The sequence below is a fragment of the Felis catus genome, chromosome E1 (assembly GCF_018350175.1).
Source record: "Felis catus isolate Fca126 chromosome E1, F.catus_Fca126_mat1.0, whole genome shotgun sequence".
Taxonomy (NCBI): Eukaryota; Metazoa; Chordata; class Mammalia; order Carnivora; family Felidae; genus Felis; species Felis catus.
Genome location: NC_058381.1, coordinates 14,337,666 through 14,365,090, shown reverse-complemented (window position 1 = coordinate 14,365,090; position 27,425 = coordinate 14,337,666). Strand labels below are relative to the sequence as shown.

The 27,425-nt window shown below is 38.7% G+C and overlaps 1 protein-coding gene across 1 annotated transcript in view; it reads left to right on the top strand.

Annotated features, from left to right (window-relative positions):
• The first annotated feature begins 11,060 nt into the window (after positions 1-11,060).
• PAFAH1B1 (platelet activating factor acetylhydrolase 1b regulatory subunit 1) overlaps positions 11,061-27,425 on the top strand; it is a 77,269-nt gene continuing 60,904 nt past the window's right edge. The window contains exon 1 of the mRNA XM_006939934.5: positions 11,061-11,192. The gene's annotated coding sequence lies outside the window, so the exon portion shown is untranslated. The remainder of the gene's footprint in view (positions 11,193-27,425) is intronic.

Sequence of the window (27,425 nt, the reverse complement as noted above, 5' to 3'; positions counted from 1 at the left end):
ATTCCCTTATTATCTCTTTGGTGTCTTCTGAGTCTGTAATCATATCCCTTTTTTCATTTCTGATATTGGTAAATTGTGTCTTCTCACTTTATTATAACTTTAAGACTTCCAAAAATATATTTCCAGGCCCAAATGGAAATCAACTTTTAAAGAAAAATTAACATCAGTCCTCCATAATCTATTCTAGGAAGTAGAAGGGAACACTTCCTATTTCATTTTATGAAGCAAGTATTATCCTTGTCCCCAAACCAGAAGAGACAGTATATATAAAAACAAACAAACAAACAAACAAACAAAAAAACAAAACTATACACCAATATCCCTCATGAATACAAACCCAAAAACCTTTAACAAAATATTAGCAAATAGAATTCAGGAACATATAAAAATAATTATACATCATGACCAAGTGGGATTTATCCCAGGAATGCAAGGCTGTCTCAATATATGAAATGAATATAATCTACTATATTAACAGGTTAAAGAAGAAAAATCACATGATCATAATAATTAGTGCAGAAAAATCATTTGAAAAAATACGACACTCATGATTAAAATCAAAAAATAGGAGGGGCGCCTGGGTGGCGCAGTCGGTTAAGCGACCAACTTCAGCCAGGTCACGATCTCGCGGTCGGTGAGTTCGAGCCCCGCGTCAGGCTCTGGGCTGATGGCTCAGAGCCTGGAGCCTGTTTCTGATTCTGTGTCTCCCTCTCTCTCTGCCCCTCCCCCGTTCATGCTCTGTCTCTCTCTGTCCCAAAAATAAATAAACGTTGAAAAAAAAAATCAAAAAATAGGAATAGAGGAGAACTTCCTCAATTGATGAAGAAACCTACAGAAAGCCTAAATGCTTTCCTCCAAAGACTGGGAACAAGTGAAGATGTCTGCTTTTATCACTCTTAATCAACGTAGTTCTGTAAATGCAACAGGCATGAAAAAGAAATAGAAAGCAAAAAATCATGAAGGAAGAAATAAAAATGTCTCTATTTCATATAACATAATTGTCTGCATAGAAATCCCAAGGAATCTCCAAAGAAAACATCCAGACTAATCAATGACTTCAGCAAAGTTTGAGAATAAAAGATAAACATACAAAAAATCAGTTGCATTTATGTATACTAGCAACAGTAGTTACCAAAATTAAAAATACAGTGCATTTATAATCACTCCAAAAACGTGAATTACATAAGTGTAAGTCTAACAAAATGTGTACAGGACTTATATACTAAAAACTACAAACTGCTGAAGGAAAAAGGACATAAAGAAAAGGAAAGACCTATGATGTTCATGAATTGGAAGACTCAAAGTAAAGATGTCCATTCTCTCCAAATTGATATACAGGTTTAATGCAATTACTACTAAAATCCCAACAAGATTCTTTTTTTTTTTTTTTTTTGTAGACACAGATAAGATTCTTCTATAATTTATATGGAAAGGCAGAGGAGCTAGAAGAGCTAAAACAATCTTGAAAAAGTAGAATAAAGTAAGAGGAATCACTTGTCTCGATGTTAAATTTTGCTTTTGTTTTTGTTTTTTGGGTTTTTTTTGTTTATCTATTTATTTTGAGAGAGACAGAGAAAGAGAGAGGAAAGGAGAGGGAGGGGCGGAGAGAGAGAATCCCAAGCAGGTTCCACACTGTCAGCATGGAACCAGACGTGAGGCTTGAACTCACAAACTGAGATCATGACCTAAGCTGAAATCAAGAGTTGGATGCTTAATTGACTGAGTCACCCAGGCACCCCTCAACATTAAGTTTTATCATGTAGCTACATAATCAAGACTGCGTAGTATTGATGGACTGGTCTATGTAGATCAATAAAGAACCAAGAAATAGACTCACACAACTGATTTTTGTGTATAAGAAACAATTCAGTAGAGAAAAGATAGTCTTTTCAATAAATGGGGCTGGAGCTATTGAACATTTGTCAAAAAAAAAAAAAAGAAAAAAAAAAGAAAAAAGGGGCATCAACCTAATTCTCACACTTTATGCAAAAAGGAACTTAAAATGGGTCACAAACTTAAATATAAAACTATAGTAATTCCAGGGGGGAAAAAATAAGAGAAAATCCTTGCGACCTAGGGCTAGGCAGAGGTCTTAAGCTTGACACCAAATAACACAGTTTATAAAAGGGAAGATTGATAAATTGGATTTCATCAACATTAAAATCTTTTGCTCTTTGAAACACCGTGGGAACATGAAAAGAGAAGTTACTAACTCTGATAAAGTATTTGCAAACCACGTATCAGAGGACTAGTATCTAGAATATATAAAGAAGTCTTAAATTTACCTGTAAAATACAAACCAATTAGAAAGTGGGCAAAATACATGAAGAACCAATGTAGTAAATTGGTTCATACAGTACTGAATACTGAAGAACCAATTTTTTTTTTTTTTTAAACGAAGCATGCAACTATCATGTGATCCAGCAATTGCACTCCTGGACATTTGTCCTAGAAAAATGAAAAAAAAAATTAAGATTTTTTTTTAATGTTTATTTATTTTTGAAAGACGGAGAGAGAGAGAGAGAGAGAGCGCGTGCGCGAGCGTGCGCTTGCAAGTGACCGAGTCGGGGAGGGGCAGAGAGAGAGGGAGACAGATTCCGAAGCAGGCTTCAGGCTCTGAGCTCTCAACACAGAGCCTCACGTGGGGCTCAACCTGGGAAGAAGTCAGATGCTTAACCAACTGAGCCACTCAGGCACTCCCAGAGAAATGAAAACTTAATGAAAATTAAGAGAAATGAAAATGTTCAAACAAAAACTTCACACAGATTTCAGAGCTGCTTAACTCCTTTTTTTAAAAGTTCATTTATTTATTCTGAAAGAGAGAGAGACCAAGCACGAGCAGGGGAGGGGCAGAGAAAGAGAATCCCAAGCAGGCTCTGCACTGTTAGTGCAGAACCAGACTCAGGGCTTGAACTCACAAACTGTGAGATCATGATCTGAGCTGAAATCCAGAGTCGGATGCATAACCAACTGAGCCACCCAGGCACCCCAGAGTTGCTTAACTCATAATGGTACCAAACTGAAAACAACCAGATGCTCTTTGACAGGTGAGTTGTTAAACTGTGTTATTATATCCATACAGTGGGAGTAACACTCAGCAATAAAAAGGAATGAACTACCGAATATGCACAGCAGTCTAGATTAATCTCCAGAGAATTATGCTGAGTGAAACAAAAGCCAATCTCAAAAAAAATGGCTTATATACTATTGAGTCCCATTTATAAAACATTCTTAAGTGAACAAAATTCTAGAAATGAAGAATGGATTTGTGGTTGTCAAGGGTTAGGAAAGGGGGTGGGATGGGTGGGAACTATATAAGTGTAACAGGAGGGATTCTCCTGCTGATGGAAATGTTCTGTATCTTGATTGTATCAATGTCAATAGTTGTGATACTATACTATAATTTTGTAGGATGTTACCAAAATTATAGTACAATATCACAACTGGGGTGGGGTATAAGGGATCTCTCTGTTATTTTTTACAACTGTGTGTCAATCTATATCTGAAAATAAAAACTTTAATTAAAAATGTAAAAATAGAGAACTGTCCCATCCAAAATGCCAATAGTGGTCCTGCGAAAAACATTAATACAACCTTAGGGAAAAAAAAAACAACACTCCAATTTTACAAGGAAGAAGTCTGGGACAAAATTTTACATGCTTTTGATTTGTATTTATTTAATATCTTATTTTAAGTAATCTCTATACCCAATGTGGGGCTTGAATTTACAAACCCGAGATCAAGAATTGCATGCTCTACTGACTGAGCCAGCCGTGCACCCCAAAATTTTACATGCTTTCAAATATAGATGTGTCCAAAGGGATTATAAGGAAAATAATATTATTTTAAGTATTGTACACTGGAATCCAGGAAGAAATAATAAATTCTAGATATGTAGCCATAACCTACTCACCTTTAAAAAAAGATTGAGTTAGTGTACTAATTTTTTTTTAATGAAGAAATGAATGTGGTGTGAGTGGTCAATGTTGTCAAAGATACACAGTGAGATGATAGAAACTTCCCTCTGTTGGTGTAGTATGATGGAGGGGGTGTCAGTTTGTGTCCCTAAACCCCTACTTCAAACAGGGAAGCTCTGTTTTTTGTTTATTTTTCTATATACAGACATTCTATATAATATTTTGTTTGAAAAAATAAGCCTTGCGACACGTGGGGGGCTTGGTCAGTTGAATGTCTGACTCTTGATTTCAGCTCAGGTCATGATCGTGGGATCAAGCCCCTAGTTGGTATTCTCTCTCTTCCTCTCTCTCTGCCCCTCCCCCCTCTCTTTCCCTCTCTCAAAATAAATAAACATAAAAAAAGAAAAGAATAAGCTTTGGAGAAAAAGAAAGTACAAAAACCATGATTTAGGGTTATAACTTAGCATTAGTGGTTTTTCTGGACCATCATTTGGAGACTCAAAATTCAGTCCTTCCTTTTTCTGCACAGTCAATAGGGGAAGGAGAGACAGTAGAAATAGCAACTGAGAGAGAAAAAGTATACTATTGAAGGGAGTCAGGAAAGTTCTCTTTGGAAGATGAAGGCTATTGGTTTATGATCTTACACAAAAACAATATAAGCAGCCCCATAGCCAACAGGACACTCTAGCCATCAAGATACTCAAGACCTTGCAGTCCACATTACCTTTCCAGTCTTACAACCCATGTATTTCTCCCTTCTTCCCTCTCCAACCCTCCATCTGCCTTCCATGCCTCTCTCACATGCACCAAATTCCTTTTCAGCTACACCAGAGCCATTTTTTGTTCCCGGAACTTGCCTTCCACATTTATAGCTCCATATCCTTGCTCGAGTCCTTCTTTCTACCTAGATTGTACTGTCTAGTATGGGATATTAAAAACTTGAAATGTGGCTAGTGTGGATTGAGATATGCTATAGATGTAAGTATACAACAGATTTCAGAGTATGAAAAAAGAGAAAATGAATTCCATCTCTTTTTACTTTTAAAAATGTGGCTACCACAGAATTTAAATTTACATTTATGGTTTATATTGTATATCTATCAGACAGTGCTACCCTAGACCCAGAAAGTTTTGACCCTTATATATTGCCCTTAAGAACATGATACCTCAGCATTTGCAAATCCAAGTGATTTAATCAGAATTATACCAACTTCAGGAAATTTTCAGGGAAAGTATATTTATCAGAACACACTCTACTTAAGCAATGTAATTATTTGATCAATTCTCTATTTAGCAGAGTTAAACCACCTCCAATTTTTCTATTTTCATTTTTATTTTAATGAAATTATTTTCATTGGCATCGGTTCTTTCTTCTAATAATTTTACAAAGGAAATTTGACTTGTCAAGGTTTTTTTATAGTCTCTTTTTTTTGTGTTTTCTATTACTGTGAATATCCTTTTGTGGCCATGATTTTGATCATATGCAATTTTCCTGGGTCAAATTTTATAGACAAAAAATTTACTCCAGCTCCTGGGTGGCTCAGTCTGTTGAGTGTCTGACTTCAGCTCAGGTTCATGAGTTCGAGCCCCATGTCTGGCTTTGCGATGATAGCGTGGAGCCTGCTTCTTGAAAAGCCTGCTTCGGATTCTCTGTCTCCCACTTTCTCTCTGCTCCTTCTCCACTAGTTCTCTCTCTCTCTCCCTCTCTCTCTCTCTCTCAAAATTAAAGAAACATTAAAAGTTTTTTTTTTACTGTTTGCTATTTTAGCCATTGCCACTTACATGCTGTGCAAATCACTTCTATAGTAATATTCATTTTAATTGGATATAAGACCAATCATTCGCACTAATTTTTAAAGTAATCCGTGAAAAGTTGTGGGTAGATCTCAAGTGATTGAGGATAGTTCCTTTAAAATTTTTTTTTTAATTTAGTATTTATTTTTGACAGAGAGAGAGGCAAAGAAAGAGGGGAGACAGAGGATCCCAAGCAGGCTCCAAACTGTTAGTGCAGACCCTGATGTGGGGCTCAAACTCAGGAACTGGGAGAAATTAAGCTGAAATTAAGAATCAGACACCTAACTGACTGAGCTACCTACGTGCCCCCCTAGGATAGTTCTTTTGTCCAAGATTGCTTAACTGAATTGCTTGTCCAATTTCTCTATAACTTCTGATCACTCCATGGTTTTGGTGAGGCCAAGTTCAAAGGACAGGGTCAAAATATCCTTAAGGAATGATTGTTATTATTCTTTTAAGCATAATAATGGTATCATGATTAAGGTTTTTTTATTTTAGACATACTATTTTTTATTTTATTATATGTGTGTATATATATATATATATATGGAAATGAATGGGATTATATATGAAACAAGATTAGCCATGAGTTTATAATTGTCAAACCTGGTGATGGGTTTATGAGGGTTCATTATATCATGCTATTTTTATATATATCTGAAATTTTACATATTGAAAAGGTAAAATAATAACAATTATTTTTTTTTAAATTTTTTTTTCAACGTTTATTTATTTTTGGGACAGAGAGACAGAGCATGAACGGGGGAGGGGCAGAGAGAGAGGGAGACACAGAATCGGAAACAGGCTCCAGGCTCTGAGTCATCAGCCCAGAGCCTGACTCGGGGCTCGAACTCCCGGACCGCGAGATGGTGACCTGGCTGAAGTCGGACGCTTAACCGACTGCGCCACCCAGGTGCCCCAACAATTATTTTTTTTAAGTTTATTTATTTATTTTCAGAGACAGAGAAAGTGCAAGTGGGGGAGGGGCAGAGAGAGAGAGAGAGAGAGAGAATCCCAAGCAGGTTCCATGCTGTCAGCACAGAGCCCCACATGGTGCTCGATTTCACAAACTGTGAGATCATGATCTGACCTGAAAACAAGAGTCAGATGCTTAACCAACCGAGCCACCCAGGTACCCCAACATAATTTTTTTTTAAGTCTTTGAAATCAAAAGTCAGGGTCAAAATGTGTTTGTTTTTTGTCTTTATCCACAGCTACAAAAATGAAATCCAAGTTCTCTCCTATGTTCTCAAGGTCCTGGTCTGATTCCTACTTGTCTTTCTGATCTTGTCTACTTCTTTCCTCTTCTGGGCTATTCAGAGAATAAAATGCGAATGGTGTCCCCTAGACCATTGTAGTCTAGAAGCTGCCTTCCTCCTCACCATTTCACTCTGTCTGCCTGGACCTTCTTTCATTTCCTGGGACACAGCAAGCATTTTCCTGCCTCAGGGCCTTTGCAGTTATTCCTTAATCTGGAATCCCTTGGCTACCCAAGTCTTAGCTTAAATGTCATTCATTCCTCAGAAATGTTTTCCCTTACCACCCTCACTAATATAGTCGTTCATATTTTAACCATCTCAATACTTTTATTGCTCTCAGAGCTTTGTCACCTTTTTTCTGTGTCTTTTACCAGAATACAAACTCCATGATCTCAGGGATTGTTTGTCCTGGTCATTGTGTCTGGTACATAGAAGGCACTCAATAAATATTTGCTGAATGAATTATAATTCTAGCCTTTTTTAAGGCCTGCTTTAAATCACCTCCATCATAAAGCCTTCTTTGAGTCCTCTTGGTGAGAATCTTTTTACTCTACTAGGTTTATAAACAGACATAAAGGGGAAGCTGGCCTGTTTTACTTTTCTCATGGTCTATTGTAGTGACATCTAGAATAAATCTGGTATGTCCTTTTGTATTTTTTCTTTTCTTTTTTGTTTATTTATTTCGAGAGAGAGAGTGAGCGAGCGCAAGCTGGGGAGGAGCGGAGAGTGAGGGAGACAGAGAATCCCAAGCAGACTCTGCACTGATTGAGCCCTGGTGCGGGGCTCAATCTCTTGAACCTTGAGACCATGACCTGAGCCAAAATCAAGAGTCAGATGCCTAACTGACGGAGCCACCTAGGTGCCCTGTATTGTTTCTTTATGTTAACATTTTGCAAATTATTTTTCTATCTAAATTTTAAAAGGTTTCAGATTATGAAGTGCTGCTTCTAAACATGTTTTCTACGTCCAGGTTAAGAGTTTCACCTTTTTTAATAGTCTTTGTTTCTATGGCCTCCCAGCGTTCATGACACATGAGGATGTCATGATGCTGAGATGAAGAATGACTGGTTTAGTGGGACTTGCCCTCATTGACATGTCCATGCTTTGGGGAAATGCAGGTACACAAATTCATCAGCTAAAATCTCCTACAGTGCGTCTCTTGCCAGTTGGGTCATGGTTCTCTTTCAAATGGGGCTTTGATTCACATAACTTATATACCTGAAAGCACTCTTGTCACCATTTGCTAATTGCTTCCTATCAAATATGAACATATAGCAATGTGCATTTGCCTATAAACAGAGGACACTTTAATTCTCCAAATAAAGTTTTAACGTGTGTGGTGATTGTCACACCTAAAACTAATATAACACTGTATGTTAACTATGCTGGAATTAAAATAAAATTAAAAAGTAATATTTTAAAAAGAAAAAAAATTATGCTCCTTGTGAACAGCTTTTAGAAGACATTTTGTCCTCTTCCCAATAGCAGTATTTTTGGAGTGGTTCTTCCAGTCAGCTTATTTGCAGAATTGTTTAAACTAACACTAATTTTACTGCAGCAATTGAAACAAATGTTTCCATTTTGAAAATGTCTGCTGGAAAAAATAAAGATCTGCAATTCAAATGAATGGGGAGGTTGTTACATTGTGGTAAGTAAAGTGGATGTTTATACTTAAATTTTTTTTTCAAGAAACATCATCCAAAAAATTCATTATTAAAAGTTTCCTGGATAGATGTAGCAGGTTCTATATGAGTCTTCATGGATTATGATTGATAGCATAGATATCCTAATTCTCCATTCTCAAAAGACAAGTGTTTATTAAGACGGATCTATCATTTCAGCAACTGAAAAGAAAGTGCATAGAACCATAACACATCACTCCACAACAAGTTAAGCACATAACACGGTTTTATTTCTGTTTGGAAAAATTATAACTCAAGAAAAGTTTTTATACATTCCTCCCAAGGGAGTCTGTATTTTAAAGGATTGCTACAGAAATAAAACTTGATCTCAATTTAGTGTGTAATTACATAATAACAGATTTTAAAGATTCTAAATACAGGAGTCTATGAGCTCAAGGTTTATAGCAGTTAGTACTACCTATTTGTGTTAAATCAGTGTTTATCAATGTGATTCTGATTTCTGGGCAATTTTGTTGGCTTTTGAAATATTCATTTTAAAAATAACTGATTTACTCAGCTGATTAAATATTAAGCAGTGTGATATCACACAATAATAAATATTTTAAAAGGTAAAAATGAACCAAAAGTGGATTCTTCGAACAAGAGAGGTTAATTTATTTCATGTTTACTGACTGTTACTGGACACAGCACAAACCAAACCCCGGTGCCTCCTCTTGCTGTCCTTGTCCAATTTGAGAATTCCAAAGCTGTAAACCTGGAAAAGACCTTCCAGAGACCCTTTGATTTCCCTCCCTGGCTTCATGAAGAAGAAAAACCCAAACCCTCCAGGCAACCAACCCCACTCATGCTCTTCGTGAACACCTCAAGGATAGAGACAACCTTTCTTTACAAAAGGAAACTTTGCTTTGGTATCAAGCAACAGTAATGGTGACATGAGATACCTACGTTCCTCACCACGGCAATATCTTACGCATGCAGCGTCACCTCTCCATTTCTCACAGAAGCCTTATGAATGAGCTATTTATTAGGTCTGTTTTATAGAGAAACTCAGGCCAGAGAGTAATTTAGTCAAGGTCACACTTCTGCTAAGTGGCTGATCCAAGATACATACACCCAAGTTATCTCTTTCATTAACTCAGCTGCCTCTCAAAGGCAGCGTTTACATTTACCTACATAATGGGAAGTAATAAAATCAGTAAAAGTAAGCTTAAATCTATGTTTTAGGAAAAGAGTTTCCTTGTACAATATAAATTAATAATTAGATAATCACACCAGATACCTCTTATTAAGAGTATATTCCATATTGAAAGATTCAGAACCTCAAATCTGGCCTGTTTTAAATCAAATATCCCGGTGCGGAATAAAGAGACTACAAATCCCCAAGACTTCTTTGTCATCAGTAGATCAACTCATAATTTAGCAAGCGGGCGCGCACACACAGGCGCGCGCGCGCGCGCGCGAACACCTTGTGAGGATAAAGTTCCAGGTCTTTCTTTGGACGTCAGTTTCCAGACTTCAAGTATCTCAAATGTGTGTGTGACTAAGGAAAAGATAGCTGAATCACGGCTAAAAGCGAATCCTCCCAATTAAAAATCTATAAAAAAAAAAAAAGAGAGAGAGACAATTAGGCATTCCATCAGCCTTTTACCCTCGACAGCTCTTCTCTCCAAGCCAACCCAACCTACTTCCCTCCTCTTTGCCCCACCAAACTGGGAAATAAATCCGAAGGCCAGAGGTAGAAGGGGCCTCAGCCTGGCCGGGGCTCCACTTTATTCTGAAGCCTATCGGGGCCCGGAATCCATGGGTACCAACGGGTCCCGGCTGTTGGCCGGGAGAAGCAGGGAGAGCTCCGTTTGTGGGCAAGAGCAGGGCGGGGAGGTGAACAGAGCCGGAGTTCATGAGGTGCCTGAACAGGCAAACGAGGGTCTAGGTAATGGGAGACCAAGGTTCCAGAGGCAAGCAGAGCGCGAGAAGGGGAGCAAGCTAGCCCTCCCGCCACTCGGTACCGCCAAACCGCAGAGCCAGCGCGCCCGCTAAGCGGAAGGCAGCGCGGCTCAGGGCCCGGCCCAGGCCTGCGCATGCGCATGCGCCGCAGCTCCTCTCCTCTCCTCTCCTCTCCCGGCCCCCCTCCCTCCCTCATCCCGGCGGGTCTGGGGCGGCGGCGGCGGCGGCAGCGGCGGCGGCGGCGCGGTGACGTCAGGGCGTTGGGGCAGCTCCTGTGACAGACGGAGCTGGAGCGGCGGGGCGGCGGCGGAGTCCGGCGGCTGAGATAGCGAGTGAGCGAGCGAACGAGCAGCGATCCCGGGGCTCAAGAAGCGAGAAAGAGAAGGAGGAGCGCTCGTGCGCGAGCGAGAGGAACCGCGAGCGCCAGGCTTGGGCTCGAGCCCCGGAACGGCTGAGGAGCCCGCCCGCTCCCCTCCCCTCCCCCTCCCCGGGACCGGGCCCAGCGCGCCATCCTCCCCCTCCCTCCTTCCCTCCCTCCCTCCTTCCTCCCTTCCCTCTCCCTCTCCCCCTCCCCCGCCGGTGGATGGGAGTGAAGGACGGAAGAGGCCCTGCGGAGGCGGCGGTGCAGCGCTCCGGTAAGGCGGCGAGGGTCTGCGCTCTCCCCTCTGTCTTCTCCTCCGCGCTCGGGCTGCTGCGGGCCGGGCCGGGCGGCCTGACGAGGTGGCTGCGCCGGTCCCCTCCCTCCCATTCTCCCCTCCCCCTGCCGCCGCCTCCTCCTTCTTCTTCTCTCCTCGCTCTCAAAATGGCGGCCGCGACGGCCGTTGAGTGAGAGACACGGGAGGAGGGGGGACAGGCCGGGGAGGGCGCTGTCCTCGCTCCCCTCCTCCCCGGCCCGGGTTCGGGGGGTGCCGGGGCTGCCCCGACTCCACCCGCGGCCCTCCCCGGGAGGAGATCGCCCTCCTCCCTCAGTGACTTAGCAAGAAAAGTATTCTTGGGTAGGAAGGGCGTGGAGAGCAGGTCGCTCTCTGATCTTGGGGAAAGGGTTCGGCCCTCCTCTCCCTGGCCGCGGAAGGCGAGCACCGCAGTCCCCACCCCACCCGTGGTTGGCGGCTTGGGGACCGGGCTCAGCCCCGCGCGGCCTCGGCACCCATAGGCCTTCAGGCGTTCCGTCCCCCACCTGTCCTTAGGATGGGATTGACCTAAGGAGGCTGGCCCAGCCCTTCTCTGGTCCCTCTGTGCGGTAGTCCAGCCTCTACATCCACTAAAGAGGAGCGGCCGACCCACCGAACCATCCGCAGCATCCACCCACCAGATCAGGCAGGATTTTCTTTTCTGCCACTGGCTCCTGAAACGGGAGTTGCCTTTTGACGTTGTAACACAGCTTCGAGGCCCTCAGCCATTCCCCTGCATCTATCTCCCCACTCCTTTAGGAAACGCAGTGTCTTCTTTAGTCTCCCAGCTGAGAAAATAGAGAATGTCTTTGAGGTGGTGGGCAGATTTTAACTCTCTCTCTAAACATTAGAGAAGAGAAAGAGGTTTTCAGTGTCTCAGATAAGAGAGAGCAGGGTGCCTTGGCTTTATTTGTTTTTCTGCTTTTCTTCTTCAGTGACTTAGCAAGAAACTCCCTGGGAGGAGGGCAGGAGATTTTCTTTTGGGGTTGGGGTTTGAGTCCAGATTACATCAATCCTTTGGTTAAGAATTTGTACTTTTGAAGAGAAGAACCAGATTTGTGGTTTCATTCTCAATGGGCGATGTCATGCCAAGGTCCCCCCCCCCCCTTTCCTTAAGAGGCAATCGGGAGAGAATAAAGATATTACTGTTGTTCTGACCTCTACTTTAACACGTAGCCCTCGACATTCATAACGTTTTAAAGGGTAAACAAATTTGGGCCATTTTTGGAAATTCTATTTTTGTTGGTAGGTGGGTTGTTTTGTGTGAATTTCATTTTGAGTCTAGGGCGGAGGAGACATAGCTTGGGCCTTTAATACCAGTAATGTCATCCATCCCCTTTTGCCTCAGTAGTATTTACTTAAAATTTTTTTCTTCTTTCTTTTTATCCTTTTTTTTTTTTTTTTTTTTTTTTTTTCCTCTTTTCTGCAGCAGGGCTTGATTGCTGCAGGGTTCAGCCTCTTATTCAAGAAAATTTCCTGTCTGGGTTATGTCGGCAGTGATATAATATTGACTGTATAAAAAGCTTTTACTTAAAAAATTCTGATTTGGTTCCAAGATATTAGCTAGCTTTTAATCTCTCATGGGTATCTTTCAGGACACAATTTTGCAAAATAACTGGCAATTGCAAATTGCAGTTTTTATTAAAGCAGAAGTGTAATCTGTATTTAGGGTGATTTATTCTTGTTCTATTATAAATGATCATTGTTTGAACTGTTCAGTAGGGGAGGATCTCTGAAAACAAATCTGAACCTGTTATTTTTTATAAGTCAAAGGAAGGAACACAATTTCTCACAAAATATTTCTGTGTATATTGATTTTGAGAAAGATTGCCCTGTTTTGGTACCCACTCCCTCCCCTTTTAAAAATGGGCTAATATTTGTGGATGCTGTGAACAGCCATTGAGCTGAGGAGACTGGGTGGAGTAAGAGAGCAGAAGCTGTGAAATGCTAGATTGCCCTTTCATAGCATTTTTCTCTTGCTTATGTTTTGTAAGGTTATTTGATACTAATTGGTGCTACAACAAAGGCATTTCTCTGTGGTAAATCTTAAAATCTGTTGTTTTTAGTTTCGACCATTTTTGCAAGGTGAGTGTTGAACGATTGGGGTAAAAAGCAATGCCCCTACTCTTAAGCAGACACTTATTGTCTCTCTGTATTTGTGTGTATACATACACACATACAACCCATGTTAGTGTTTTTTATTCTTTTAGTAAAGTAAGTGTAAGTTAATGAATGCCAGAAATATTTGGCAAGAAATAGTGGTAGAAAATACAGCAAAAATCTAAATGAGAATACTGTATATGTCTTCTTTTAGTTTGCACTGAAACATTAAATCTATGATTTTTTCAAATAACATCACTGAGTAAAAAGGGATGAGATAATTTGTGTTAAAGCCTATTTATAAAGGCTTTCTTCTTGTGTTGTCCCTTGAAAGGGACCTTTTGTAAGGTACTACCATAAGAGAGGGTAGGTCACTTTAACATCTTGCATTGGGCATTCATGTGGATAGACATCTTCAAAGAATGTCACATTCATGTGGTAAATATGATTTTGATGAGCCTTAAGACTGTTTGTCAGTGTATGATATATTTTTACACTTTTGTTATTTTTAATGTGTTTAGGAGGTAGAAGGGTTCATATGGTGAAGGATGGGTAAGGTTAAGGATGGTAATTCACTATGTTATGTGACATATTCCCATCCTAGTATTTTAAGGTATAAAAGCGCACTAAGAGTGGTGATTTTTCAGTAGACAATTACTCAAGAGCGTAAAATAATTTAAATAAGAGAGCTGTACCTCCAAATATGTATCTGTGAATATATGAATGTTTCTGATACATGTGATAGGATCTTTAGCTTAATTTAGAGATCAATTTTTAAAATTCTTCATAATCCTGTATTTATAAAACTTTTATGAGATTGGGATAGATTTCTTTTTTCTTTTTCTTTTTCTTTTTCTTTTTTTTTTTTTTTGTAGAATTATTTGGTATCTATTTTCCAGATGAGATAACTTTACTACATAAGAAATTTGGAGATGTTTCTGGAAGGGAAAAATCAGTATCACAATTTTTCATTTTATAGCTAGAACATCCATGTTTCATTGTATTTTTTTTTTCAATGTAAATGTTTCCCTCCTATGTACTCAATAATACACATACATAGATAACACGCATATACGCCTTATGGCTCATATTGTAGGTACCCAGAAAAAAATAGGACCTTACTTTTTGTTTACATGTGGCTCCCCTTATTCACATCTTAAACAAGTGATAGAAACTATATGGAAGTTGACAACATTAGTATGGATGTATCTTTAAAAAACTCTGGGCGAAACCTTAGGGCAATCAGAATGAATTTTCCAATTCTTTCCATTGAATTCTGCGGCAGTGAGTCACACACTCTTTTGCCAAAGAGACTTAAGGCCCAGTTGGTTTTGAACTGAGCTAGCCATGTCTGCTGTGGTCCTAAGAGAGATTTTTAAATTTGCTTTTAAGTCTCTGTTTTGAATATATCATGACAGGTAACCTGTTTTCGTATCATATATGTTGGAAAAAGAGAAATAGTTAAATTGAAATGGAAATTCTTTGCCACTGTTCTTAAGTCTTCTACAATAGGACTGTAATTGTTTTGTTTTTACCTAAAATGTTGCTCTATTTAAAATAAAACTAATGGTATGCAGTGAGTTCTGAAAAGATAAAGGAAAACCTACGCTGAAGATATTAAGCTGTAAAGTGAATCCTAGTTGCTGAAGGCCAAGTGTTTTGAGAAATCTGTACTTCATGAAGAAAGATAATATAATATAAGCCTAATAGTTAACTGCAGTGAAGGCTTTTTGGATTACTTTAGCTTTGTTGCTGGCTTGGCATGACACTTTCGGGTAGTTATTAAATAGAACTGTGTTTTATGTGTATAAATGCTATGTGTATAATTTTTAACTTTGCCATGGCAGTTAGAGTTAATTGATATTTGTGAAATGCTTTATACTCATTGGATGCGGGCATCATAAGTGCTTATTATTTAGATTTATTGCTTTCTCTTTAAAAGATGGTGGCTTTTGGTTGAAACATACCTAGTTAGCATTGATGTGTGTATTCATTAAGGATACTTCTGGAAAGGTATCCTCTAAAGTTACTGTCATTTAACATTGCCATGAACATTTCCCTCGAACTTTGTAAATATATTGAATGTAGTACTTATTTTCATTTGTTCTGTCAGCTACTTTTGGGCAGATTGGTATTTTTATGGATGAGAGAACTAAAATTTAGAGAATGTCTTTCCCTAAGGTCACATGTTGGGTTAGCAGCTAGAATGAAGTAAATATAAGCACTGAACCACTTGGGTATTTATTGCTTTGCGTGATCAAAGAAACATTCTTTATTCCTTTGACAAAACGGACCCTTCTTATGTGTTTGTGAATTTCTTTCTTTTTGAAAATGGTGAAAATCCGTAGCATTTATTGTCTGCATCATATAAATTTGCATTTATTAACTTTCAGTCTTGTTAACTATTTTGCTTGCATAAGGCTTTAGGCATTTGAGTAGGGACTCCCAGAAATTGTCTACTACAGCTTTACAGTAGTATTAATAAGTAAATAAATACTTGGTGCATACATGCAGGTAGTATTAATAAGCAAATGTTAATTAAATAATATTTAATATTAAATATTTAAGTAAATATATAAGTAGTATTAATAAGTAAATAAATTCTTGTTGCAATAGATTGAATGCAGGATTATGTGAAAGGAAATGTGTTGTGTTGTAGTTCTTTGTAATAGCTAACTTCCAGCGATCTTTCAGGAATTGAAGTGAAGGTGGGAGAGGTGTTTATCCTTCCTTTACAGAAATTTCATGTGTCCCACGGAACAGAGACATGTTCCTGACATACTTGTATCAGGGCCACAAAATTCTCAACTTAGTGAATTAACCCACCTGGGTACCTTACATTTGCATCTTGTAGTTACTTGTTCTTTGCATTTTGATTATCTTTGAGCTCTTATGTGTTGACAAGAGTTATTGACAGTTAACTAAGGCTGTTAACAACAAATTTTCTGAGAGACTGTCTTTTGATAGTCATAAAATTAAGTAAGAATCTGGGAAATTTCCAAAGACTTTAATTTTTAAAACCATACGAAAGTTTCGTGTTTATTAAGATTTTGCATATTGTTTAATCCACTTTTAGTCTCTGGCAAAGATAGAAGGATGTGTTTTATGATTTTATTGCTCTGTATGCATAAGGCATATATTTTGTCTATTCATCTTTCTGTATTTGTTTTTATTTTATCAAAAATATGCTGACTGCAGGACACCTGGTTGGCTCAGTTGGAAGAGTGTGTGACTCTTGATCTTGGGCTCGTGAGTTCGAGCCCCACATTGGGTATAGAGATTACTTAAATGAGTAAATAAAATAAAAACTTTAAGAAAAATTATGCTGACTGCAAAAGAAGGGAAGGTGAAGATGAATCGGTGTTATTATTTACCTTTTTTGGTTAATTTTTATTTTTTAAGGGTGGGGAAAGTTCTATACATTTAGTATTATCACAGAAAATAAATTAAGGTGTTGACTAAACCATATATGAATATTTTAGTAGTCCTAACTCCACAATTTGCCAGCTATGTGCTTTGAGTAGAAGCTTCGATTTCCTTTTCTATAAATGGATAATATTGACAGTATCTAACTCACAAAATAATGGCTACTGTTGAATGATGAATGGCCTTTAACCCTTCATAGCTATTTTTATTGTTGGAGACCTTTTTTTAAGAAAGAGAATATAACATACAGTTTAATCAAGTAAACAGTCATTAATATATTAATATAGCAGCTTTTATAGTTGTAAGTATATTTCTTAAGAATTAGCATTGGGTTTTTTTTCCCCTTCTTTGGTATCCATTATGTGTATCTGAATCCTGTAATGTCTTCAAAGTTTCATAATAGGTAAAGAGTGCTATGTAAATCAATGCTAAGTGGAATACTTTTTTTTAAATGTAAAAAGCATGTTGCAAATGAGCATTTTATTTAAACTGAAATATGGTTTACATCTATTTTAACAATCAATATTTTTGTTTGTACTGTTAAGTATTATTAATTTAAATAAGCCCACATTTTTCCTATTTTTTTTTTAACAAAGTTTTTATTTTGGAATAATTTTAGATCTATAGACAAGTTGTAAAGATAGTGCAGAGAGTTCATACATCCCTGAGCCCGGTTTTCCCCATTGTTAATAACTTACGTTTTTGAGGTACATTTGTCAATCTTGGTAATTACTATTGGCTACAGTCCAGACTTTATGTGGATTTGACTAGTTTTTCCATTAATGTACTCTTTCTGTTCCAGATCCAACCCAGGGTACCAAATTGCATTTGATTATGTCACTCCAGTCTCTTCTGGTCTGTGACAGTTTCTCAGTGGTTCCTTATTTTCCAGTACTATCTTGACAGTCTTGAGTAGTTCTGGTCAGGTATCCAGTAAAATGTCTCCCAGGCTGGGTTTGTCTGGTGTTTTTTCATTAGACTGGGGCTATAGGTTTTTGGAAGAAATACCACGGAGGTAAATGGCACTTCTCATCACATCATGTCAAAGGCTACATGATACTCACTAAACATCACTGGTAGTGTTAACCTTCATCATTTGGTTAATGTAGTGTGTGCCCATTTTCTCTACCCTAAACTTATTGTTTTTTCTTTTTCTTACTTTATCCTTTGGAAGCTAGTCAAGTTCCATGTAGAGGGTGAGCAGTGTTTACATATGTTAATTGGAATTCTTCATCTCCTCTTCTCCATTTATTAAAAAATTTACATCTTTGACTATCAGAAAAATTTTGTTTAGGATTTTAAATATTAAATAATCCTAAATTTTGCCTGGTTTCCTTTTTTTTTTAATGTCTATTTATTGAGAGAGAGAGAGAGAGAGAGAGAGAGACAGACAGACACAGTGCAATTGGGGGAGGGGCAGAGAGAAAGAGGGAGACAGAATTCAAAGCAGGCTCCAGGCTCTGAACTTACAAACCGCGAGATCATGACTTGAGCTGAAGTCAGACAGACACTTAACCAACTGAGCCACTCAGGTGTCCTTGGGTTTCTATTTAAAAAGTATCCAGCACCATTACATATCTTTTTCTTCTAAATGTTTATCAATTTTTCTGTCCAGCAAACATTTATCTATATTGTATCCCAAGTGCTGAGGATACAAACATGATTGTCAGTCCCTGCCCTCAAAGATCTTAAAGTATATAAATATATATTTAATATGCAAAGGTAGCACAATAGTGCTATAATCAAAATATGTACTTGGTGCGATGAGAGTCCAGAATTTTCAAGGAAGTCTTCACAAAGATGTTGAACATTTTTGAAGAAACCTTGTCACATTGTTTGGGGTTCCAGGCAGAGGAAGTGATTTGTGCCCAGTCTCATGAGTATACCTTGGTTGGTGAGGAAAGGTCCCAAGTAGTTAAGAATGGCTGGAGTGATGGGTTAGTATAGAGGAGTTGATCTGGCCTGATGACATTGATCTGGCCTATAAAGTAGGGTGTTACATGGACCGTCTTCATCAGATGTAGGTTTTTATCTATTAAAAATGGAAATTTCTAGGCTCCATCGTAGACTTAAGCAATAAAAATTCCATGGGGAGCACCTGGGGTATCAGCATTTTCTTTTTTCTTTTTCTTTTTAATTTGGATTTTCAATAAGCTTCCTAGTTGATTGAGAACCACTGTTTCTGCTCTTGAACTGCCAGTGGAGGATTTTGTTATGGTAAGTGCCTTTCTTTTAAAAAAAAAATTTTTTTATGTTTAGTTTTGAGGGAGAGAGACAGAGTGCGAGCAGGAGAGGAACAGAGAGAGAGGGGGAGACACAGAATCTGAAGCAGGCTCCAGGCTCTGAGCTATCAGCACAGAGCCTGACAGAGGGCTCGAACTCACGGACCGCGAGATCATGACCTGAGCCAAAGTTGGCCGCTTAACCAACTGAGCCACCCAGGCACCCCTAAGTGCCTTTCTTTAAGAAAAGCTGCTGTCAGCAATGTGTAAAATGCAACTATGGAGTGGATGGAGGCAGACAGACCTGTGAGGAGACAGTTTAAGTGGCAGTGCAGATTGAAAGAGTAGATTTGAGAGAGATTCAGTCTGTTTAATATTAGTAACCAGTTAGATAATGGGAAGTGAGGAAGATGAGGGAAGTGAAGAATTGAAGTATTTTGTTTTGATTTGGGCTATTGAGAGAATGTCAAGAAGGAACAAGGAAGAGTTGAGAGAGGATCTAGGTTGAGGAAGGTTTTTTTGTTAGGGTTGCTTGTGTGTGTTTTAACTGGATAACCGTTAGGTGTACTGCAGACTTGAGTTCTAAAACCTTTGGTGTTTTTGTGTTTCTTATGTTTACCAGTGTAATTAATAGCGGAGAATTTTTGTTTTTTATTGCTTACAACGTTATGAGGCATTAAAAATTTTAATCGCAATGTATTCAGTGTACTCTGTTATAGGAACCATGCTGAGGTACTAGAAGGTGCTCCAGACAGGGGACAGCAGAAGTAGAATCATAAAGGTCACAATGTGGGGAGAAGGAAGACCTACATTTCATGATGCTCAGTGTGTGAGCAAAGTGGGGCTTGATTAGAAATGAGACTTGGGCAGGGACCAGCTACTAATCGAAGGCCTTATAAACTGTTTTAAAGCATGTAGACTGTAGGAAGTAGGGAGGCAGCATAGTTCAGTGATTAAGAGGCCTGATTATGGAGCCCAGATGCTGAGTTCAACTTTCAGTTCTGCTGCTTACATAGCGGTGTTATTTATATTTTACACGTGTGTGTGTACACACACATGCACACTAAATAAAAGCTAGTTATTTAAATTCTCATAGGTAGTTGTGAGAAGTAGATGAACACTTGTAAAATAACTTAAAGCAGTGACTAGCATATAGTGAGTGCTATGTAAATAAAAAATAGGGAGCCTATGAAGGTTTGTTTTTAAGTAGAGAAGTGATATGGTCAGATTGTACTTTAAATAGATGGCTTTGGGAGCTCTATAGAAGACAGATGTTAACAGGCCAAGACTGGATTTAGGTAGACCTGTTGAAATTAGTCCAAGTGAAAGGTGATGGTGTGAACTATGGTAGTAGTGGTAAGGATAGACAGGATAATTCAACAAATATTTTTTTTCAACGTTTATTTATTTTTGGGACAGAGAGAGACAGAGCATGAACGGGGAAGGGGCAGAGAGAGAGGGACACACAGAATCGGAAACAGGCTCCAGGCTCTGAGCCATCAGCCCAGAGCCCGACGCGGGGCTCGAACTCACGGACCGCGAGATCATGACCTGGCTGAAGTCGGACGCTTAACCGACTGCGCCACCCAGGCGCCCCAATTCAACAAATATTGAGGAGGTAAATTTGACAGATCAAGGTAATTGGTTATAGAGGAAGAAATAAAAGAGTTAAGGTTGACTGCCATATAAAGTATTATTTCTTTTAAATTTTTTTTTTTTAACGTTTATTTATTTGTGAGACAGAGAGAGACAGAGCATGAACAGAGGAGGGGCAGAGAGAGAGGGAGACACAGAATCTGAAACAGGCTCCAGGCTCTGAGCGGTCAGCACAGAGCCCGACGTGGGGCTCGAACCCACGGACCATGAGATCATGACCTGAGCCGAAGTCGGACGCTTAACCGACCGAGCCACCCAGGCGCCCCTGTAAAGTATTATTTCTAACATTTCTAAAGGGATACTTTTTTTTTTATAGCTTTTTTTTTTTAATTTTTTTTTAACGTTTATTTATTTTTGAGACAGAGAGAGACAGAGCATGAACGGGGGAGAGTCAGAGAGAGGGAGACACAGAATCTGAAACAGGCTCCAGGCTCTGAGCTGTCAGCACAGAGCCTGACGCGGGGCTTGAACTCACTGACCGCGAGATCATGACCTGAGCTGAAGTCGGCCGCTTAACCGACTGAGCCGCCCAGGCGCCCCAAGGGATACTTTTTAAAGTACCTTGGATCTTAGCTGTTCTCTGTACTAGTGGTATTTGAAGCTTTGGGGGTATGTTGTAAGCTTCCATAAAAATGAGAACTAATGGGGTGCCTGAGTGGCTCAGTCATTTAAGCATCCAACTCTTGATTTCAGCTCAGGTCATGAGCTCACCGTTTGTGGGTTTGAGCCCCGCATCGGGCTCTGCACTGGCAGTGTGAAGCTTACTTCAGATTCTGTCTCCCTCTCTCCCTGCCCCTCCCCTGCTCACTCTCTCTCAAAACAAATAAACTTTAAAAAAAAATGAGAATGGTCATACTTTTTAATTTCTCTAAATTAATAGGCTTTTGTTTTCTTCTTAGTCAATAGACATAAATTTTTCTTTTTTTTTTTTTTTTTTTTTTTTAATTTTTTTTTTTTTTTCAACGTTTATTTTTGGGACAGAGAGAGACAGAGCATGAATGGGCAAGGGGCAGAGAGAGAGGGAGACACAGAATCAGAAACAGGCTCCAGGCTCTGAGCCATCAGCCCAGAGCCCGACGCGGGGCTCGAACTCACGGACCGCGAGATCGTGACCTGGCTGAAGTCGGACGCTTAACCGACTGCGCCACCCAGGCGCCCCTAGACATAAATTTTTCTTAAAGGATATACCGTTAGGCAGAAAACTTACTTTACTTAGGTCAAGTCCAAAGAGCCGGAAATCTTGAATAATAATATTATTATATATTTTCTGTGTTCTCTTTATGTTGAGATTTGTGATTATAAAGCATGGTGTAATACTTTAAAAATTTGAAGTACTGTTCAATCTTTGAAAACATTACAATTTGGGGGATGCTTGGATGGCTCAGTTGGTTAAGCATCTGACTTCAGCTCAGGTCATGATCTCACAATTAAGAGAGTTCAAGCTCTGCGCTGGGTTTCGGGCTTCGTGCTCACAGTGCAGAGTCTGTTTGGGATTCTCTCTCTCTCTGCCCCCCCCCAATTAACGCTTTCTCTCTCAAATACATACACTTTAAAAAAAAGATCAAAATTTGAGGTCCCTGGATGGTTCAGTCAGTTTAAAACGTCCAATTCTTGATTTCAGTTCAGGTCATGATCTCATGATTTATAAATTTGAGCCCTGCATCAGGCCCTGGGCTGACAGTGCAGAATCTGCTTGGGATTCTTTCCCTCTACCCCTCTCCTGCGCACGCGCTCGCTCTCTCTCTCTCTCTCTCTCTCTCTCCCCCCTAAAAATAAATAAATAAACATTAAAAATACCATTAAAATTTGTTAGTTCTGTTACATCCAATTTTTTCATTGTTTATTCATGTGATAAATAAGCTTTTTTTGATAAATAAACTTTGATAGCCAGAATATTTAATCACATTCATTTCTTGGGTAAATCTTAGCTTGCCTCCCTATTTCTAGATTTGTTAGGTTTGGGGAGGGGGGTATTTTATTTTTTATTATTATTAATTTTAATTCCAGTATAGTTAACCTACAGTATTAGTTTCAAATGTAAGGATTTATCAGTTTTTTTTTTTAATTTTTTTTTCAACTTTTATTTTTGGAACAAAGAGAGACAGAGCATGAACGGGGGAGGGGCAGAGAGAGAGGGAGACACAGAATCGGAAACAGGCTCCAGGCTCTGAGCCATCAGCACAGAGCCCGACACGGGGCTCGAACTCACAGACCGTGAGATGGTGACCTGGCTGAAGTCGGACGCTTAACCGACTGCGCCACCCAGGCGCCCCAGGATTTGTCAGATTTTACGAATGGCTTTTTTTTGGCCAGTTTTATATAAAGTGGGGGGGAGGGTGGAACTTGATTGAAATTAGAACTTCTGGATTTGAATTTTCTCTAGATTATTAGTGAAATAATTAAATTATAGGAAATTTAGTATCCTTATGTAGTTTTTTACCCCTTTATGTAGTATTTTAAATCTGGGTCCTGGATTATAGAGTATCTGTCCCTTAGGGTGTTGCAGGCCCATCAAATCTCCCCACTAAAGAGTTGAGAAAAATGATATTTAAACTGACTCTTGAATGAATAATTGGAGTGGACATGGAACATTTTAGGTAGAGGGAGCAGCAACATACACAGGTACAAAAGCATGAAAAACGATTATGTGTATCCTGGAAAGTAGTTTGGCAGAGGGGATTTGTAGGGTATGTATAGATATGAGGCTGGAAAGGTACATGAGTCAGATTGATAGACTGTGTAAAATTGTATTCTATATACATACATTGTAGGCAATTTGGAAGTCAACAAACAGTTCCAAGCAAAAATGAGCATTATGATAAGATGTGTATTTTAGATAGTTTATGTGGGTGGAGTGAGGGATATAGATTGGAGTTTGAAGGTCACTTGGGAGGCTTTCTCAGGAAAGAATGATTAGTGCTTGAAATAAGATCATGACTGAAGGTTACTGATGGTAGAAAGGTTTAGGAGGAAGAATTGTGAGTGAGTAGTGTGATGGGGAGAGGGAAGTATCAGAAGACATCTCAGATTTGTAGCTTGGGTGTCTGGGTAAAATTGAGAAACTGGGTGTTGCTAGCCATAGAGAATAAGAGGAGGAATTATGTGGGATGTTAAAGCAGCCAGATTAATTTTCCTGAACCATAGTTCTGAAATACTTGGCCCAAACCCAGCTTTTTACTGTCTTTAGTGATCAAAAACATGAAAATGCAAAGCACACATTGCTGGACACATGGTATTTAATAGATATCAGCTTAATCCCAAGTAGGTGCTAAAGGACTTTTCTTGTGTTCTGGCTCATCATCTCATCCTTTTTCTTATTGCCTGCCATGTATCCTGTGATTCAGCCTTATGAAGATACTTCCGTTGCTTAAGGTGTTTTCACTCTTTACCACTCCTTTTCTCTTCTCCTCTCTGTATCCTCTGCCTGTCAATCTTTTGAAAGTGTGCGTATACCAGATTCTCCTTTTCCAGGCAACTTTCCCTAACTTTTTTCACCTGAAAGAAATTTTGTTTTCCTTTGAGTTCATCATCTTATGGCATGTGTTACTTTTTCTCTTGTTCTAGCTTACGTCAAAGTTTATCTGATGTATCAAATGAGCTAATGCATTTAAAAAGCCTAGAACGAACGGTGCCTAGTACTCACTAGACAGTAAATGTTGGTCATTGTTATTATGGTGATGATGAAGATGATTTAGATGAGTTAATAATAGTAATAGGGCAGTCCACCTTTACTTTCTGCCATCTTGTGATGGCAAAACTGATTTATTCTTGTCTTGGACACTAGGAAAGCAGTGTCTCTTTTACTTTGCTTATGTATGTAAAAGTGCAAAAGGTACTGCATCATATTGTCGTCTTCAAGGTGAAATTATCTCTATCTTCACTATTCCTGAGCTCTGTTGAGGTAGCTGAAATGGTAGACAAGTCCTTAACACTGATTATCTCATTACGCTTTGCCACAACTCTTTGATGTGGGTAGTAGAGCTTCTTTTATAAATGATCAAATAGGCTTAGGAAATTTGAAAATTTGCCTAAGGTCACATAGTTTATAAGTGGCCAAGTTGATATTTGAACCTCCACTATTTGACATCAAAATACTGCACAGTGGGACCTCAAAAGTGTAGGATTTATTCCTTCAGTGCTTTCATATCATTTACATAATCAGAGGGCCTATCATGCGATGTATAGTCAGAAAAGTGCTTTTTGTTTTTTCTTTCACATATTTCCAGTTTAATTATGGAATATATCAAACATGCAGGAAAAGTACCTGTAGTAATGTAAAACAAAAAGAAATCCACACAAACTACTACCAGAATTGACAGATGTTAATGTTTTTGTTGTATTTGCTGTAGTTTAAGAAATAAAGCATTATTGGGGCACCTGGGTGGCTCAGTTGGTTAAACGTCTGACTTCAGCTCAGGTTCTGCTTAGTACTTCTCACAGTTGGTGGGTTTGAGCCCTGCATCGGGCTCCACACTGACAGCGTGGAGCCTGCTTGGGATTCTCGTTCTTACCCCCTCTCTCTCTGCCCCTCCTCCACTTGCGTTCTCTCTCTCTCTCTCTCTCTCTCTTTCTCTCTCAAAAACAAACTTAAAAGAAAAAAGAATGCATTATGATAATCACAGTTGATGTCCCTTTTATACCTCTTTCTAATCCCTTTCCCCTCCCTTGCTCTTCACAGTGGTAAAGTTCTCTTAAAGTTTGTATATATCCTTTGATCTGTCTTTATACTTTTACTACACATATATGTATCCATAAACTATATATAACGATGCTTAAAATTTACATGAATGTTATACGTAAATGTAAATATTATTGTACAACTCGATGTTTTTAACCTAACAAAATGTTTTCTAGATGTGTTATTAGTATATGTAGATCTAACTTATTTTGTTGTATAATTTATTATATATGCTTATACTGTAGTTTCTTTATACTACAGAAATAGGCATTTAGGTTGTTTCTAAATTTTTGCTATTACAGATAGTGCTTCAGTAAACATGAAAGTGTCTGTGGATAACATAAGATAGCTTTTTATTTGGTTTTGCGTTACAGAATTTATCCTAAGGTTAAATAAATATTTGTTGTTCCATAATTTTTATGCTTTTAGTTGAATAAATAGAACAGATTGTATTGTTGGCATTGTTTTTTTTTTTTTTTTTTTAGCATAAATTCCTAAATCCTGTTCTACTTTCTTCAGTCTCTTCAACTGTTCAAAAACCATATCAAATCAGTACCGAGCTGGGGATTTGCACATTGGTTGGCTGCCTTTAGGCAGAATGAAATCTGTAAATGCATTTCTCTTTGCCTTGCATTGTTAAAAAAAATTATTTTAAGTTAACATTTAAAAATTAGCTATTTTGCATAAAGTCTCTATTTTTGGATTATCCTGAAAAATTAAAAGCTCTTGCAACTGTGAGGCCCACATTTTCCCGTGACAACATTTGGCCTAAGCTGCATCAAACTGCCCTCCTTTAGATGGGCAGGCATAAGCTTGCCAGTGAAACAAGTTCCTACCACTTACTACTGTTTATTATTGCCCTTGCACTGTTTTTTATGGTGAAGAAATACTTCTCTGTTGGTGTTTCTATAAAACATGGGAAAAAATGGGGCACCTGGATGGCTCAGTCACTTAAGTGATCAACTCTTGATTTTGGCTCAGGTCATGATCTCATGGTTTGTGAGATTGAGCCCTGTGTTGAATCCCTTCTTGGGATTCTGTCTCTGTCTCTCTGCACGTTCCCCGCACGTGTGTGCTTACAAAATAAATATTTTTAAAAATGGAAAAAAGTATAGTGGGACGACTGCAATAGTCAAGAAAAGTAGAATAGAGCGTATATCTCTGGAAAGTGAATATATTGTAATATGATTTATATGCAAACAAAATGAGTCTTGTATGGAAAGATTATAATCTTGCTATCATTTATATCACCTGCAGTGTTCTCTGTAGACATGTGCTTGTGATCTCTGCATTTTTGTGTAAGTAGCTGTGAGAACTGCTGCACGGTGCAGGTGAAGATCAAAAAGATAAGAAGACAGTTTATAAATCATGAAGTTCTGTGCAAATAAATGCAAGATATATACCTGTTTTGTTTGTTTTTTTAACCTGTGTTATATATATACACCCTTGTTCTAGAAAGGTTTTAAACAGAGGGGTTGAAAACTGGTTTAATGTCCTCAACGATCCTACCTTTTACCAAGTATATTTATTAAGTACCTTATCCAGAGGCTACAAGTGGATGGATGGTCCAGAGTTTTCTTTTTTTAGGATTTTTTTTTTTTTAAGTAATCTCTACACCCAACACAGGGCTTGAACTCACAACCCTAAGATTGAGTCACAAGCTCCACCAACCAAGCCAGCCAGGCACCCTAGATCCAGGGTTTGGATCACAAACATGTTTTGTCTGCTCAGTCTTCTATTATTTTTTAAAATTATTATTATTTCTTTTTTAGAGAGTGTGAGCATGGGGGAGTAGCAGAGTGGGACAGAGAGAATCCCAAGTAGGCACCATGCTCAGTGCAAAGCCCAATGCAGGGCTTGTTCCCACAACCCTGGAATCATGACCTGAGCTAAAATCAAGAGTTGGATGCACAACCAAGTGAGCCACCCAGGTGCCCCTCAGTCATTTTATTTTTAATTAAACTTATATTGAAAACCCAGTTCTATCACTGTTGTCTTATTTTTAGCTGATTTGCACTTTTACCTAGTCTCTGTATTTGATTTGTAATCCTTTAAGGCAGTTGATAAAGATGCACAAACTGCAAAATACCACAGATTATTAAAAGTAAAGAGAAA